Source organism: Epinephelus lanceolatus, chromosome 23 (assembly GCF_041903045.1).
Source record: "Epinephelus lanceolatus isolate andai-2023 chromosome 23, ASM4190304v1, whole genome shotgun sequence".
Lineage (NCBI taxonomy): Eukaryota > Metazoa > Chordata > Actinopteri > Perciformes > Serranidae > Epinephelus > Epinephelus lanceolatus.
The window spans coordinates 37,939,454-37,955,917 of NC_135756.1; the positions used below are offsets into that span (position 1 = coordinate 37,939,454).

At 42.0% G+C, this 16,464-nt stretch overlaps 1 protein-coding gene across 1 annotated transcript in view; it reads left to right on the forward strand.

The window, feature by feature from the left end:
* Window positions 1–455: 455 nt before the first annotated feature.
* The window catches only part of LOC144461762 (putative ferric-chelate reductase 1), a 113,008-nt gene continuing 96,999 nt past the window's right edge, over window positions 456–16,464 (forward strand). Inside the window, exon 1 of the mRNA XM_078165165.1 lies at window positions 456–741. The gene's annotated coding sequence lies outside the window, so the exon portion shown is untranslated. The remainder of the gene's footprint in view (window positions 742–16,464) is intronic.

Genomic DNA, 16,464 nt, shown 5'->3' on the forward strand with positions numbered 1-16,464 from the left:
GCATCCATTTTCAAGCTCTCTCTGTGTTTGTTTCCTTGCGGACGAGAAAAGGAGGAGCGCACATTTCCGAGAAGGCGTGTCTTTTTCAAAAATGCAAGAGGCGTTGCTTTGTTGCCGGCCGTTTTCGCCGGTGTGTTAAACACACTTTAGAAAGGAGTGTCCCCAGACTATCAGAAGGCGGAGATCTCTGATTGTCTGGTGGCGAGACTAGTTCAGATGTCGACTCAACAAGATGACGTTTTAGATAAACTACTCATTTTTGTTGAATTCTAGAGATTAAGATTGTATTTGTCTGACCTGAAGGTTTATTCTGTGAACAGAAAACATGTTGTGTGACTGATGGTGAAAACAAACTGATATATGGGTCTGATCACTTTTTTAATGAACTGACATCATTCCAGAAAGGATGTAAGTGTGTCTGTGACTTCCTGTACGGACTGAAGGCTGCTGGAAACTGTCGGGAAACTGTCCGACTTCACTGCGGCTTTTTGTCACCGACCCCCGCTGCGGCCGCCTGCTCTCGTCTACTTTCCAGGCGAGGCGCAGTTCATCTCGAACAAGCCTATTGACTATGTGCTGGACATCGATCCCAACATGCCTGTGGAAACGGTCCGGAAAATGTTTGTTTACGAGGACTACAGTGAAAGGATGGAGCGCAGAAGCTCAGGAATGGTTCAAACGCTTTTCTTGAAAGATACTACTGTCTAATCATCTGTCGGCATCACAAAACGAGCAGACGTGGTAAGTGATCGTTGTGTAATTGTGCTCAGCATCTCTCTGCTGTAACGTTAACATTACCGGGCCCTATTAGCAGCCGACCTCTTAAAAAATTTTTTTATAAATAAAGGCCGGCCTCTTTTATAAACAGGTGGTGTTTATGTGACGTTTTTGGCATTTATATAGAGCTAAACCCGGATTACACACATCCACAGAGACAGAGATGCACATCCACACACACACATCAACATTCACCCAGGCACATGCCAGTTGCGCACTCTCAGCTGATTGTAAACAGATAAGATGGCGACTAGACGCAACTTCAGTGTTAATTTAAAGCTAGCAGTTTTGAAATATTCCGAACAAATGTGGGGGGAATACAACGGGGAATACGCCGTGAGCCATATGACGCCTGGTATGCAGAGGACGGCAACAAGACCTTCACAAAAGGAGGGAACATGAGAGCAGCTGACAAACGCAAGATAAGGGCTTACCAGCGACACACAAGCCCGTCTCCAGGTCCAGTAATTTCCTCTTTCGTTGGTGTCATGACTGCCCAGTAGTACCTGGACAACCGAGCAGTGTGCACGTAGGTATGTGGCGTGTCAGAGGAGAAACGAGCCATTCACATTTCTGTCTTTGTGTCAGTAACGGCTCACAAACATCACCGCACTTTAGGGACTGTTCGTTCTTGTCAGGGGAGGAGGGTGGCTGGTTGATTTTTATTTTATTTTTTGATTTTATTTTGATCCCCCCTACCCTATGGGCTCGAACGACGCATAGTGCGTCCAAATTCACACCTGTTCTTCTCTACTGATTTTCTCCGCGACCGTGCCTCATAGCAAGAAGCCACGCATATCACGTGAAACAGCGGAATTGTAGCTTTCCGACAAGGCCAAGCACTTGTCTCTGCTCCTGCGCTTTCATGTGATGTGCCTGGCATGTGGTTTCGTGATACTACTCAGAACCATGATACTTTCACTGGTATCGTACCGTGGGGGGTGGGGAGAGGTGGGGGGTTGGGGAGTTGGGGGGGGGGGGGGCGCCGAGGGATGGTTTGCCCAGGGCGTAAAACTAGCCAGGACCGCCTCTGGCACTGATATTTTTACCGTAACCATCTTGCAATCCAGTAAACAAACACCACCCACTACGACCTCAATAATAAAGTAGAATAATCACCTTTCTGACAAAAGCTGAAAATGTAAAAGCTTTGTAAACGTACAATGTGTGGCAGAGCTGTTGTATTGGATTGTATTAGATTGCACAGGTGTACCTAATAAAGTGGCCAGTAAGCCCCACATTGACACCACCAATCCATGCCGAAGATGAAGTACGAAGATGAAACGTTACACCATGTCAGGGTTAACTTACTCTGAGTTTGCACATAACTGCTTCAGTGATGCGTGCTGCTGGCCCCCTGCGGTGGCGCGGGAGAGCGAGGGCCCGGTCACAGCTGTTTGCAGCTTTAATTAGGGCCCGAGTGACGACAAAGTCGTCCGTGAGGACCCTATTGTAATCGCGCTGTTTATTATTAGGGCCCGAGCGACGACGAAGTCGTCCGTGAGGACCCTATTCTAATCATGCTGTTTATTAGGGCCTGAGCAGGAGACCTGCGAGGTCCCTATTGTTTTTCAAATGATTATTATTAGGGGGCCAAGCCCGAGGGGCCGAGGGAATGCATATGCAAGCAGACGCGTTTCCTAGGACCAGCGGTGCTAGGAACCCTATTGTTTTTGTAAAGATTTTTATTTTTATTCTTCCATAGGTAAAAGTGGTGCTGCAGGCTAAACTGTGCAAGGGAGGGCGGTGCAATTTGGAGGGGTGGTCCAGACCCCTGCACGTACCTCAGACGCAAAAAACTATGTAACTATGTCGCACATTCAAAAATCTTGTATCCCCAGCTTTCCTGAATAGAGCTGAATCACTTTGCCATAGGCCACGCCCACTTGCACCTAAGAATTTTTTTTCGCAAAATCGCGAAAACTGGAAAACCTACTTTTTCGAACTTCTCCTTGGGATTTTGTCCAATCTGCGTGAAACTTGACATATACACTCTTCTACTGGACCTGATCTGAAGTTATCAAAAGAATTTTATTCAGTCAAAAAATGCGCAAATTATTAACAAACAAACTTCTATAGTTAGCTATAAAAATGCAAACTGTTGGATATCTCGGTCAAACTAAATGCTATTAACACCAAATTTGAGATCATTGGTTGGCATAAGACTGTGAGGGTATGAGCCGAATTTGGCGATTTTGGCAACTAGGGGGCGCTACAAATATGGTAAGAACAGCTGCACCAATTTCTACGAAATTTGGTTGGTATGATGTAGGGCCAATTCTGAGGTCATATTTTGAAGATAGTCATGACAATGTGGGCGTGGCTTATTACAAGATAAACAACAAACATTAATTTCAGCCAAACTATTATGCTGAGGGCTTTGAAATTTTAAGGGTACATATAGAATAGGACACAGATCTTCCGTACCAAAAATTGCACATGTACTCCACTAGGTGGCGCTATAACGGATGCAAACTCGTTTTTGCCTGCAACTTACACATTTTAAATGACACTTTCACAAACATTATATCCATGTGTTCCCTGGGTAGAGCTGGGTTTTCTGACACAGGCCCCGCCCACTTCTGCTGCGCATTCTCTTTGCTAATTCGTCACATGTCCAAAACCTACTTTTTCGAACTCCTCCTACATTTTAAGTGCCACCTGCCTGAAACTTTGCACATAGAATCTCCAGATGTGTCTGATGAAAAGTTATCAAAAGGATTTTGGCACTCCAAAAAATGCGCTTGTTACAACCAAACAATCTTTTTTGCTAGCTAAAAAACACACATTGTTCCATATTTCGCTCAAAGTAGATGCTTTCAACATCAAACTTAAGTCACTCGTTCCCGAGGTCATCCAGAGGCTTTGTACCAAATTTGTCGCAAATCGGTCTATAGGTGGCACTATAACGGATGCAAAGGCAGTTTTGCCTGTAACTTCCACATTTTAAATGACACATTCATAAACATGCGCTCGCCCAGAGCCCGTCATCCTTTGGGGACAACTTCCATGGGCTCCGCGGGACGCGGGGACCGAGTCGCACGGGGGGGCTTGGCCCCCGTTCGTAACTGCTTGCAGTTCTAGTTTTTTTTTTTTTCTTTGTCCAAAAGGATCACATTTTTCACTGCCTGAACATACCCCAAAACTCATGAAACTTGGAATATAAGTCACACCTGGCGAAAAATTTTATAATCTATTGCCGTCCTTAATTTCCACCACTAGGTGGCGCTATAATCAAGGAGTGTAAAATCAAGTGCGTTTTGGCTCATAACTCCCATATACTTTGTCACACATTCAAAAACCTCATATCCACGCGTTCAGTGAATTGTGCTGAATCACCTACCGTTTTTTTTTCCACAAATTCGCAAAATGTCACAAACCTACTTTTTCGAACTCCTCCCAGGCAGTTTCACTGATTGGCATGAAACTTTGCACACAGCATCTGTGGACACTCCCGACAAAAAGTTATTAAAAGAATTTTAATGTTCCAAACAATACTCAAGTTATTAAATAACAACTTCCTGCAGATTTCGTTGTAAACAGGAAGTGCTGTATCTAATTTAATATTTTTACCATAACACTCATGGAAATAAAATTGATAGGGGTGGTATAGACTGGCCCCTGTAACTCACACACCAAAAATGACCAGCAGGTGGCGCTATTTTCAATACAAAGGGTTTTTGGCCCATAACTCCCACATAATATGTCGCACATTGTTAAACCTTCTATTTACATGTTCTCTGATTTCAACTGAATTGTGTGGTGTAAGCCACGCCCACTTTCGCGGTAACTTTCCATTCGCTAAATCGCGACAAATAAAAAATGTACTTTTTCGAACTCCTCCTAGGCGATTTGACTGATTTGCACCAAACTTTGCATGAAGCATCTGTGGACCCTCCTGACAAAAAGTTATTAAAAGAATTTTGATTGTCCAAAAAACGCCCAAAATATAAAACAACAAATTCCTGCACATTGTTTTCAAAACAGACAGTCTTTCATATCTTGACCAAATACAGTCCGATTACCACAATACTTTTGCTGATTGTGTTCCATGGCCCGATGAGGGTTTGTGCAAAATTTGGTGCAAATTGGCCAATAGGTGGTGCTCTGGTGGCAGTCTAATTAGTGTGAATGGAAGTAAATTGGAAAATCTTCAAATCCTCTTCAAAACTCATCGACTTTCAAACTCTTCTTGTCCCTCATACTTTGAGCTAGAGAGACCATGTCAACTTTTAAAGAGTCAGAAGACCTTGAACTATTGGGCATGTATTCAGCTTCTACTTTTTGGAAAAATACATACGTGGGTTGGGTGCCTACCTGTATACTGGAAATGTAAGTAAGAGATAACGTTTATTTTTTTATTTATTACAGCTGACAAGACATCTAGGTGCCCTGATGCGCGTGGACTGCGAGGGCCTGTTCATCGCTGCTTGCAGCTTTAATTATTAGGGCCCGAGCACCTAGCGGTGCGAGGACCCTATTGAAATGCAAGGATTTTTTATTCTTCTTCTTCTTCCTCCAAATTAATTGCCTTTTTGGGAGGCTTTACATACCCGAAAACTCATGAAACTTTGCACACATCTCAGAACTGGTGAAAAATTTGATATTTTAAGGGTCTCGTGCATGTGTTCCAAAAAATGGCTCAGTACCGCCCCCTACAAAAGTTTGAGGAAACAGCCCTGAAACTTGTTTAACCTACATGTATGAAACTCGGCAGACTTATGTACACTCCAGGACCTACAAAAAAGCCTCTTGGAGACAAAGCTGGTTTGACCTGCATGTATGAAACTTGGTGGGCACCTGTAACACTCTATCACGTACAAAAAAGCCTCTTGGAGCAATGCTCCAAACCCAACAGGAAGTCCGCCATTTTGAATTTACTTGTGCCACTTTTGTGCGTTTTTGCCCATTTCCAGGGCTTGTAAATTAACGAACTTGTCCTACAGATTTAATCAGATTGGCTCCAAACTTGGTGTATGTAAGCGTGATTATGTTGTGACCAAAAGTTATCACAGGATTTGCCCAGTGTTGAATGGTGTGCCCGCTGCAGAGCGTTGAATCTTGAGGTCTTGCCATGAAAAATGAAATTGCTGTAGCTCTGGCATAAATGGTCCAATCTCCACCAAACTTCACATGATTCATATTAGTACCGCCCTGAACACATTTTCATTACCATATTGCCTGATAATCATAGTGCCACCTACTGTCGAAAGGAAGTACTTCTTATCAGACACTTATCTTTGGATTAACCTGAAATTTCAATGCTGTGGTCTATATTTGATGTTCACAAACATGACATATCATTAGTGTCTACATGTGATGCAGAGGGTTTAATTTTGATGTCTTGCCATGAAACAGGAAATTGCTATAAATTTGGAGTAAATGGTCCGTTGTCCACCAAACTTGACATGATTCACATTTGTCCCATCCTGAACACATTTATATGACAATATTCCGTGATAGTCATAGCGCCACCTAGTGGTGAAAGGAAGTATTTCTTACCAGACACTTATCTTTGGATTCACCTGAAATTTCAGTGCTCTGGTCTATATTTGATGTACACAAACGTGACATTTCATTAGTGTCTATGTGTGTTGCAGAGGTTTTACTTTTGATGTCTCGCCATGAATCAGGAAATTGCTATAAATTTGGAGTAAATGGTCTGTTGTCCACCAAATTTGACATGATTCATATTTGTCCCACCCTGAACACATTTATATGACAATATTCCGTGATAGTCATAGCGCCACCTAGTGGTGAAAGGAAGTACTTCTTACCAGACACTTATCTTTGGATTCACCTGAAATTTCACTGCTCTGGTCTATATTTGATGTACACAAACGTGACATATCATTAGTGTCTATGCGCGCTGCAGAGGTTTCACTTTTGATGTCTCGGCATGAAACAGAAAACTTTATAAATTTGGAGTAAATGGTCCGTTGTCCACCAAACTTGACATGATTCATATTTGTCCCACCCTGAACACATTTATATGACAATATTCCGTGATAGTCATAGCGCCACCTAGTGGTGAAAGGAAGTACTTCTTACCAGACACTTATCTTTGGATTAACCTGAAATTTCAGTGCTGTGGTGTGTATTTAATGTACACAAATATGACATATCATTAGTGTCCACAGAGCAGTCCTCGCCAAAGGCGAGGACCCTATTGTTTTTGCTCCGTTTATTCTTTATTAGGGACCGGGCCCAACAGCAGTGGACTACTCACAAAGCAGTCTTCGCCAAAGGCGAGGACCCTCCCTATAGTTTTTGCTGCGTTTATTCCTACAGACCAGTCCTCGCCGAAGGCGAGGACACTATTGTTTTTGCTCCGTTTATTCTTTATTATTTTTATTATTAGGGACCGAGCCTAGAGACAGAGGACTGCTCAAGGAGGACCCTCTTGTTTTTGCTGCGTGCGTTTATTGTGGACCGACTCCAACAGTAATGGACTACTCACAGACCAGAACAGGCCGAAGGCGAGGACACTATTGTTTTTGATGCGTTTATTATTATTATTATTATTATTATTATTCTTTCTCCCGCCGCCTCTTTGAACTGGAATTTGACCCCCTAAACATGCTCAAAAACTCACCAAAATTGGCACGCACATCAGAACCGGTGAAAAATTTTAGAAAATCATGACATTAACCCCTAAAGTGCCAAAATGGGCTCTCTAGCGCCACCTAGGCACACAAAAATGGCCGCCACGGCCTGTAGGAACGTCGTAGAAACATGAAACCAAAAGTGGCGTGTTCGTCTCATGAAGACCTAAAAATCACGCGCTGACACCCCTGACCTAAATCCAACAGGAAGTGAGCTATTTGCCCTTTCAAAGTAGGATTTTGCCTTAAAACTGCCTTTCCTAAAAAATCTTCTTCTCATACACCGCTTATCCAATCAGCTTCAAACTTGCACAGATGACAGATCAACTCGTTCTAATCAAAAGTTATTCGTAACTTTTTCATTACTCGCTTAGTTTGGATTTTATGGGCTCCATAAGGTGAGATGTCAGAAAAACGTCCTGGCGATCCTCGAAAGCTGTCCCATAGGAAATGAATGGCAGCAGGGGGGAGAAAGAGACCAATCTTAGGGCTTTTTCTAGCATTTACAGCGTCTCCATACTTTGTGCTACAGACTCCATTCCAACTCTCAAATGTTGCCACAGGTCTCATCTATTCACTCAGATTTTCATCTTTTTCATATCTTTTACCGTTTTTCATCTGTGCCTCTCAAAGTACCATGAGCAAAAGTGGAGAAATTCTCAGTTTACAATGGGTGTATATTGCACGGAATGCTGTGAGCTAGAGTGGAGAGGGCTGTAAAAATCGTCTAAAACTTTTGTCTTTAACTCGCTGCCATGGCCACAATTTTCACTGTACACACACAATTTATACCACAAAACGTAGGACAATTTGTCCAGCTCACAGATATGTTGACATGGAATCTCTCACACGTACACATTTTTGCTGAGTGGCTCCAAAGCGAAGGGAGCGCTGATTTTTTTCTCATTCACTCCCATGTAAACTCAGAGGAGAAATTTCTGGAAACAGCTGGGGTGCAACACATTTTAAACTCGCTCCCCTGACCACATTTTTGACTCGAGAAATATAAAACGCGACACGTGCGTTCACGAGACGTGGCTGTCTCTCAAAATCACTTTATTTTCTTGCTTGGACCAACGGTTTGGGTATGCGAAGCATTTGTTCGAGGAGTTAAATCCCTTTATAAACAGCCTTTGGTGATCTGCTCTCCTGACGTGTCTGTGTCTGCCACAGGTGTGGGCAAGTCATTAATCGCCATGACAACGGCTGCACACACAAACACAGCCACAGGGTTCTCTGGTCTGTGTGTCTCACAATCTTTAAAGGACAGATTACAGCAGCAGAAACTTCATTTGAAACAGAACACACACATTATTAACCCCTAAAGTGCCAAAATGGGCTCTCTAGCGCCACATAGGTGCACTAAACTGGCCACTGCAGCCCGTAGGAATGTCGTATCAAGATCAAACCAAAACTGGTGTGTTTGACTTACAAATCACGCCTTGACACCCATGACCTAATTCCAACAGGAAGTGAGCTACTTGACCTTTCAAAGTAAGATTTCACCTCAAACGTGCTCTTAAAAAAACACATCTTCTCCTACACCGTTTATTTTATCGGCTTTAAAGACGCACACATGACAGCTCAACTGCTGCTAAACAGATCTTCTGTATAACTTTATCTCTCTCATCATCACATTTTTTTCATGATTGGACCAACGGTTTGGGAATGGGAAGAACTTGTTCGAGGAGTTAAATCTCCACTACAACAGGTCTCTCTCTGTGTTCTGTCTGTCTCTCTCTGCTCTTCTCCCAGGTGCACCTACTTCATCACCATGGCAACCGCTGTCACACACAAACTCACAGAAACATGATGTGTGTGTGTGTCTACATCTTACATGCAGATATGACAGGGGCAGAATCTCCATTTTGACCCTTTAGCTGCCAGTTTATTGAGCAAAAAAAATTCCATGTTCATTTCCACATTTCAAAAGGCTGTGGCTTGAAAGTGGTGAGACATAAAGGCATACTGTAAATGACAAAACTATTCATCATGACCCAAAGTTTGTCATGGGAGTAAATTAACTCATCTAATTTGCATTCCGTGACATCACTAGGCGGCGGCCATATTGGATTTCATAAATCTCAGTAAAACAGCATTTTGAACAGATTCATACAGTAGATTTCTTTTGTTTTGTGTTGTTTTTGTTGTCTCTTCCTCAAAATAAAGGAAAAGGAATCTGATGGGAATAAATTAACTCATCTAATTTGCATATCATGACATCACTTATCCATACCTACAGCTACAGAAAGCATTCAAACATCAAAACGTTCAGCTCTGTAAGGATTTTCCGATGTTTGTGGCAACATGTTTGATATTTCTAAATAATTCACAGTGACGACATAAGCTGGGGGCCAAAACGGGCGTGAGTGCGAGGTCCCGCCAAACGCTGCTTGCAGCTTTAATTGGGTGTGAATGCTGCAAGCATTCACAACCTATGTTCTTCTACTACCAAAATTCTTTATTTTTCTTCTTCTTATTATTATTCTTCCGCCGCGTTTTTCAACATCAGTTATCTTCAACATACTTCAACCGATTCACACCATTCAAACTTCCTCAGATTCAGCTTCATTAGGACATTATCGGAAACTTTCAAATTTTTCCATAACCTTCATATTTTCCCGGGAATTCTACGTTAAAATTCCGACTTCTATTAAAGCGGATGGAGCAAAAACGGTTGGACCGCTACTACTTCTACAAACTTCAACTGATTAAAACCGTTCAAACATGAAAACGTTCAGCTGAATTAGGACATTCACGGATGTATTCACTTTTTTCCTAAAATTCATACTTTCCGAGATATTTCCGATTTTTCCCAAATCCTTTTCCCATTGGGAATGCATTACGGAATCCTCAAAAATCTAAAAATTTCACCTTTTTTCAAACTGTGACTACCGATTCATACTTTCAGCTAGAAACTCCATTCAAAATGGAAAATATTCATCATTTTGCTGACATTTTACATATGATTCAACTTTTCAATCCCATTCAAACTTTCAAAAATATTCAGCGTTTTCTGAAACTTTGTTATAATGGAAGTCAATGAGAAAATCCTTCAAACTCACTCATCTTCACCCACACATCACGAATTCATACATTGACGTAGAAACTCCATTTCAACTCTCAAATGTTGACGCTGTTGTCGACTTTCAGGAACTAATTCAAATTTTCAATATCTCTTTTAATTTTTCTACAAAGTCAGTTTAAAATACATGAAGTTTTCAGCCCTTCTCAGACTTTATAATGGGTGTGTATTGCGTGAGCTAGAGTGAGTGATGTCATCACTAGAGTGAAGAGCAGCTGAAAATTAATTAAGAAATTTTCTCTTCAACTCGCTCATACGGCCACAATTTTCACTGTACATACACAATTTATACCACAAAACGTAGGAAAATTTGTCCTGCTCACAGAAATGTTGACATGGAATCTGTCACACATACACATTTTTGCTGAGCGGCTCCAAAGCGAAGGGAGCGCCGATTTTTTTCTCATTCACTCCCATGTAATCTGAGAGGAGAAATTTCTGGAAACAGCTGAGGTGCAACACATTTGTAACTCGCTCTGGTGACCCCATTTTGGACTCGAGAAATATAAAACTCGACACGTGCGTTCACAAGAAGTGGCTGTCTCTCACAATCACTTTATTTTCATGATGGGACCAACGGTTTGGGTATGAGAAGAACTTGTTCGAGGAGTGAAAACCCATTAAAAACAGCCTTTGCTCCTGTGCTCTCTCATGAGCTGTCTGTGTGTGCCCCTCAAGTGCAGGCAAGTCAGGAATCGCCATGGCAACGGCTGCACACACAGACACACACACACAGCCCTCTACTCATACTTGAATTTTCTCTTCAACTTGCTCATACGGCCACAATTTTCACTGTACATACACAATTTATACCACAAAACGTAGGAAAATTTGTCCTGGTCACAGAAATGTTGACATGGAATCTGTCACATGTACACATTTTTGCTGAGCGGCTCCAAAGCGAAGGGAGCGCCGATTTTTTTCTCATTCACTCCCATGTAATCTGAGAGGAGAAATTTCTGGAAACAGCTGAGGTGCAACACATTTGTAACTCGCTCTGGTGACCCCATTTTGGACTCGAGAAATATAAAACACGACACGTACGTTCACGAGAAGTGGCTGTCTCTCACCATCACTTTATTTTCATGATGGGACCAACGCTCTGGGTATGCGAAGAATTTGTTCGAGGAGTTAAATCTCCTCTAAAAGAGCTCTCTTCTCTGTGTTCTGTCTGTCTCTCTCTGCTCTTCTGCCAGGTGCACCTAGTTTATTACCATGGCAACCGCTGTGCCACACAAACTCACAGAAACATGATGTGTGTGTGTGTCTACATCTTACATGCAGACATGACAGGGGCACAATCTCCATTTTAACCCTTTAGTTGCCAGAGTTATTTGAGGAAAATATTCATTTCAACATTTCAAAAGGCTTTCGCATGAAAGTGGTGAGAGATAAAGGCATACTGTAAATGAGAAAACTATTCATCATGACCCAAAGTTTGTCATGGGAGTAAATTAACTCATCTAATTTGCATATCGTGGCGTCACTAGGCGGCGGCCATATTGGATTTCATAAATCTCAGTAAAACAGCATTTTGAACATGTTTACACAGTACATTTCTTTTGTTTTGTGCTGTTTTTGTCATCTCATCCTCAAAATAAAGAAAGAGGAATCTGATGGGAGTAAATTAACTCATCTAATTTGCATATTGTGGAATCACTAGGGGGCGGCAATATTGGATTTCATAAATCTCAGTAAAACATTCAAATATTCTAATCATTCAAACTTTATTTTATTAAAGGCAGCTATTCAGTGTGGCGTCAGCTTTTCAACAAACTTTCAAACATTCAGATCATTCAAACTTCATTGTATTCAAGACAGCATTGCAGCGTGGCTTCAGCTCGCAGCATTCACACCCGCAATTTCTTCAGAAATTGCTTCTCTAGTTATTATTATTCTTTCTCCCGCCGCCTCTTTGAACTGGAATTTGACCCCTTAAACATGCTCAAAAACTCACCAAAATTGGCACGCACATCAGAACCGGTGAAAAATTTTAGAAAATCATGACATTAACCCCTAAAGTGCCAAAATGGGCTCTCTAGCGCCACCTAGGCACACAAAAATGGCCGCCACGGCCTGTAGGAACGTCGTAGAAACATGAAACCAAAAGTGGCGTGTTCGTCTCATGAAGACCTAAAAATCACGCGCTGACACCCCTGACCTAAATCCAACAGGAACTGAGATATTTGCCCTTTCAAAGTAAGATTTTGCCTTAAAACTGCCTTTCCTAAAAAATCTTCTTCTCATACACCGCTTATCCAATCGGCTTCAAACTTGCACAGATGACAGATCAACTCGTTCTAATCAAAAGTTATTCGTAACTTTTTCATTACTCACTTAGTTTGGATTTTATGGGCTCCATAAGGTGAGATGTCAGAAAAACGTCCTGGCGATCCTCGAAAGCTGTCCCATAGGAAATGAATGGCAGCAGGGGGGAGAAAGAGTTCAATCTTAGGGCTTTTTCTAGCATTTACAGCGTCTCCATACTTTGTGCTACAGACTCCATTCCAACTCTCAAATGTTGCCACAGGTCTCATCTATTCACTCAGGTTTTCATCTTTTTCATATCTTTTACCGTTTTTCATCTGTGCCTCTCAAAGTACCATGAGCAAAAGTGGAGAAATTCTCAGTTTACAATGGGTGTGTATTGCACGGAATGCTGTGAGCTAGAGTGGAGAGGGCTGTAAAAATCGTCTAAAACTTTTGTCTTTAACTCGCTGCCATGGCCACAATTTTCACTGTACACACACAATTTATACCACAAAACGTAGGACAATTTGTTCCTTCTCACAGATATGTTGACATGGAATCTCTCACACATACACATTTTTGCTGAGTGGCTCCAAAGCGAAGGGAGCGCTGATTTTTTTCTCATTCACTCCCATGTAAACTCAGAGGAGAAATTTCTGGAAACAGCTGGGGTGCAACACATTTTAAACTCGCTCCCCTGACCACATTTTTGACTCGAGAAATATAAAACGCGACACGCGCGTTCACGAGACGTGGCTGTCTCTCAAAATCACTTTATTTTCTTGCTTGGACCAACGGTTTGGGTATGCGAAGCATTTGTTCGAGGAGTTAAATCCCTTTATAAACAGCCTTTGGTGATCTGCTCTCCTGACGTGTCTGTGTCTGCCACAGGTGTGGGCAAGTTATTAATCGCCATGACAACGGCTGCACACACAAACACAGCCACAGGGCTCTCTGGTCTGTGTGTCTCACAATCTTTAAAGGACAGATTACAGCAGCAGAAACTTCATTTGAAACAGAACACACACATTATTAACCCCTACAGTGCCAAAATGGGCTCTCTAGCGCCACATAGGTGCACTAAACTGGCCACTGCAGCCCGTAGGAATGTCGTATCAAGATCAAACCAAAACTGGTGTGTTTGACTTACAAATCATGCGTTGACACCCATGACCTAATTCCAACAGGAAGTGAGCTACTTGACCTTTCAAAGTAAGATTTCACCTCAAACGTGCTCTTAAAAAAACACATCTCCTCCTACACCGTTTATTTTATCGGCTTTAAAGACGCACACATGTCAGCTCAACTGCTGCTAAACAGATCTTCTGTATAACTTTATCTCTCTCATCATCACATTTTTTTCATGATTGGACCAACGGTTTGGGAATGGGAAGAACTTGTTCGAGGAGTTAAATCTCCACTACAGCAGATCTCTCTCTGTGTTCTGTCTGTCTCTCTCTGCTCTTCTCCCAGGTGCACCTACTTCATCACCATGGCAACCGCTGTCACACACAAACTCACAGAAACATGATGTGTGTGTGTGTGTGTGTCTACATCTTACATGCAGACATGACATGGGCACAATCTCCATTTTAACCCTTTAGGTGCCAGAGTTTATTGAGGAAAATATTCCATTTTCATTTCAACATTTCAAAAGGCTGTGGCTTGAAAGTGGTAAAACATAAAGGCATACTGTAAATGAGAAAAATATTCATCATGACCCAAAGTTTGTCATGGGAGTAAATTAACTCATCTAATTTGCATATTGTGACGTCACTAGGCGGCGGCCATATTGGATTTCATACATCTCAGTAAAACAACATTTTGAACATATTTACACAGTAAATTTATTTTGTTTTGTGTTGTTTTTGTTGTCTCTTCCTCAAAATAAAGGACGAGGAATCTGATGGGAATAAATTCACTCATCTAATTTGCATATCGTGACATCACTTATCCATATCTACAGCTACAGAAAGCATTCAAACATCAAAACGTTCAGCTCTGTAAGGATTTTCTGATGTTTGTGGCAACATGTTTGATATTTCTAAATAATTCACAGTGAAGACATAAGCTGGGGCCCGAAACGGGCGCGAGTGCGAGGTCCCGCCAAACGCTGCTTGCAGCTTTAATTATTATTATTATTATTATTCTTTCTCCCGCCGCCTCTTTGAACTGGAATTTGACCCCCTAAACATGCTCAGAAACTCACCAAAATTGGCACGCACATCAGAACCAGTGAAAAATTTTAGAAAATCATGACATTAACCCCTAAAGTGCCAAAATGGGCTCTCTAGCGCCACCTAGGCACACAAAAATGGCTGCCACGGCCTGTAGGAACGTCGTAGAAACATGAAACCAAAAGTGGCATGTTCGTCTCATGAAGGCTTAAAAATCACGCGCTGACACCCCTGACCTAAATCCAACAGGAACTGAGATATTTGCCCTTTCAAAGTAAGATTTTGCCTTAAAACTGCCTTTCCTAAAAAATCTTCTTCTCATACACTGCTTATTCAATCGGCTTCAAACTTGCACAGATGACAGATCAACTCGTTCTAATCAAAAGTTATTCGTAACTTTTTCATTACTCGCTTAGTTTGGATTTTATGGCCTCCATAAGGTGAGATGTCAGAAAAACGTCCTGGCGATCTTCGAAAGCTGTCCCATAGGAAATGAATGGCAGCAGGGGGGAGAAAGAGTTCAATCTTAGGGCTTTTTCTAGCATTTACAGCGTCTCCATACTTTGTGCTACAGACTCCATTCCAACTCTCAAATGTTGCCACAGGTCTCATCTATTCACTCAGGTTTTCATCTTTTTCATATCTTTTACCGTTTTTCATCTGTGCCTCTCAAAGTACCATGAGCAAAAGTGGAGAAATTCTCAGTTTACAATGGGTGTATATTGCACGGAATGCTGTGAGCTAGAGTGGAGAGGGCTGTAAAAATCGTCTAAAACTTTTGTCTTTAACTCGCTGCCATGGCCACAATTTTCACTGTACACACACAATTTATACCACAAAACGTAGGACAATTTGTCCAGCTCACAGATATGTTGACATGGAATCTCTCACACATACACATTTTTGCTGAGTGGCTCCAAAGCGAAGGGAGCGCTGATTTTTTTCTCATTCACTCCCATGTAAACTCAGAGGAGAAATTTCTGGAAACAGCTGGGGTGCAACACATTTTAAACTCGCTCCCCTGACCACATTTTTGACTCGAGAAATATAAAACGCGACACGTGCGTTCACGAGACGTGGCTGTCTCTCAAAATCACTTTATTTTCTTGCTTGGACCAACGGTTTGGGTATGCGAAGCATTTGTTCGAGGAGTTAAATCCCTTTATAAACAGCCTTTGGTGATCTGCTCTCCTGACGTGTCTGTGTCTGCCACAGGTGCAGGCAAGTCATTAATCGCCATGACAACGGCTGCACACACAGACACAGCCACAGGGTTTTCTGGTCTGTGTGTCTCACAATCTCTAAAGGACAGATTACAGCAGCAGAAACTTCATTTGAAACAGAACACACATATTATTAACCTCTACAGTGCCAAAATGGGCTCTCTAGTGCCACACAGGTGCACCAAAGTGGCCACTGCAGCCCGTCGGAATGTCGTATGAAGATCAAACCAAAACTGGAGTGTTCGACCTACAAATAACACGCTAACACCCATGACCTAATTCCAACAGGAAGTGAGTTATTTGCCCTTTCAAAGTAAGATTTCACCTCAAACGTGCTCTTAAAAAAA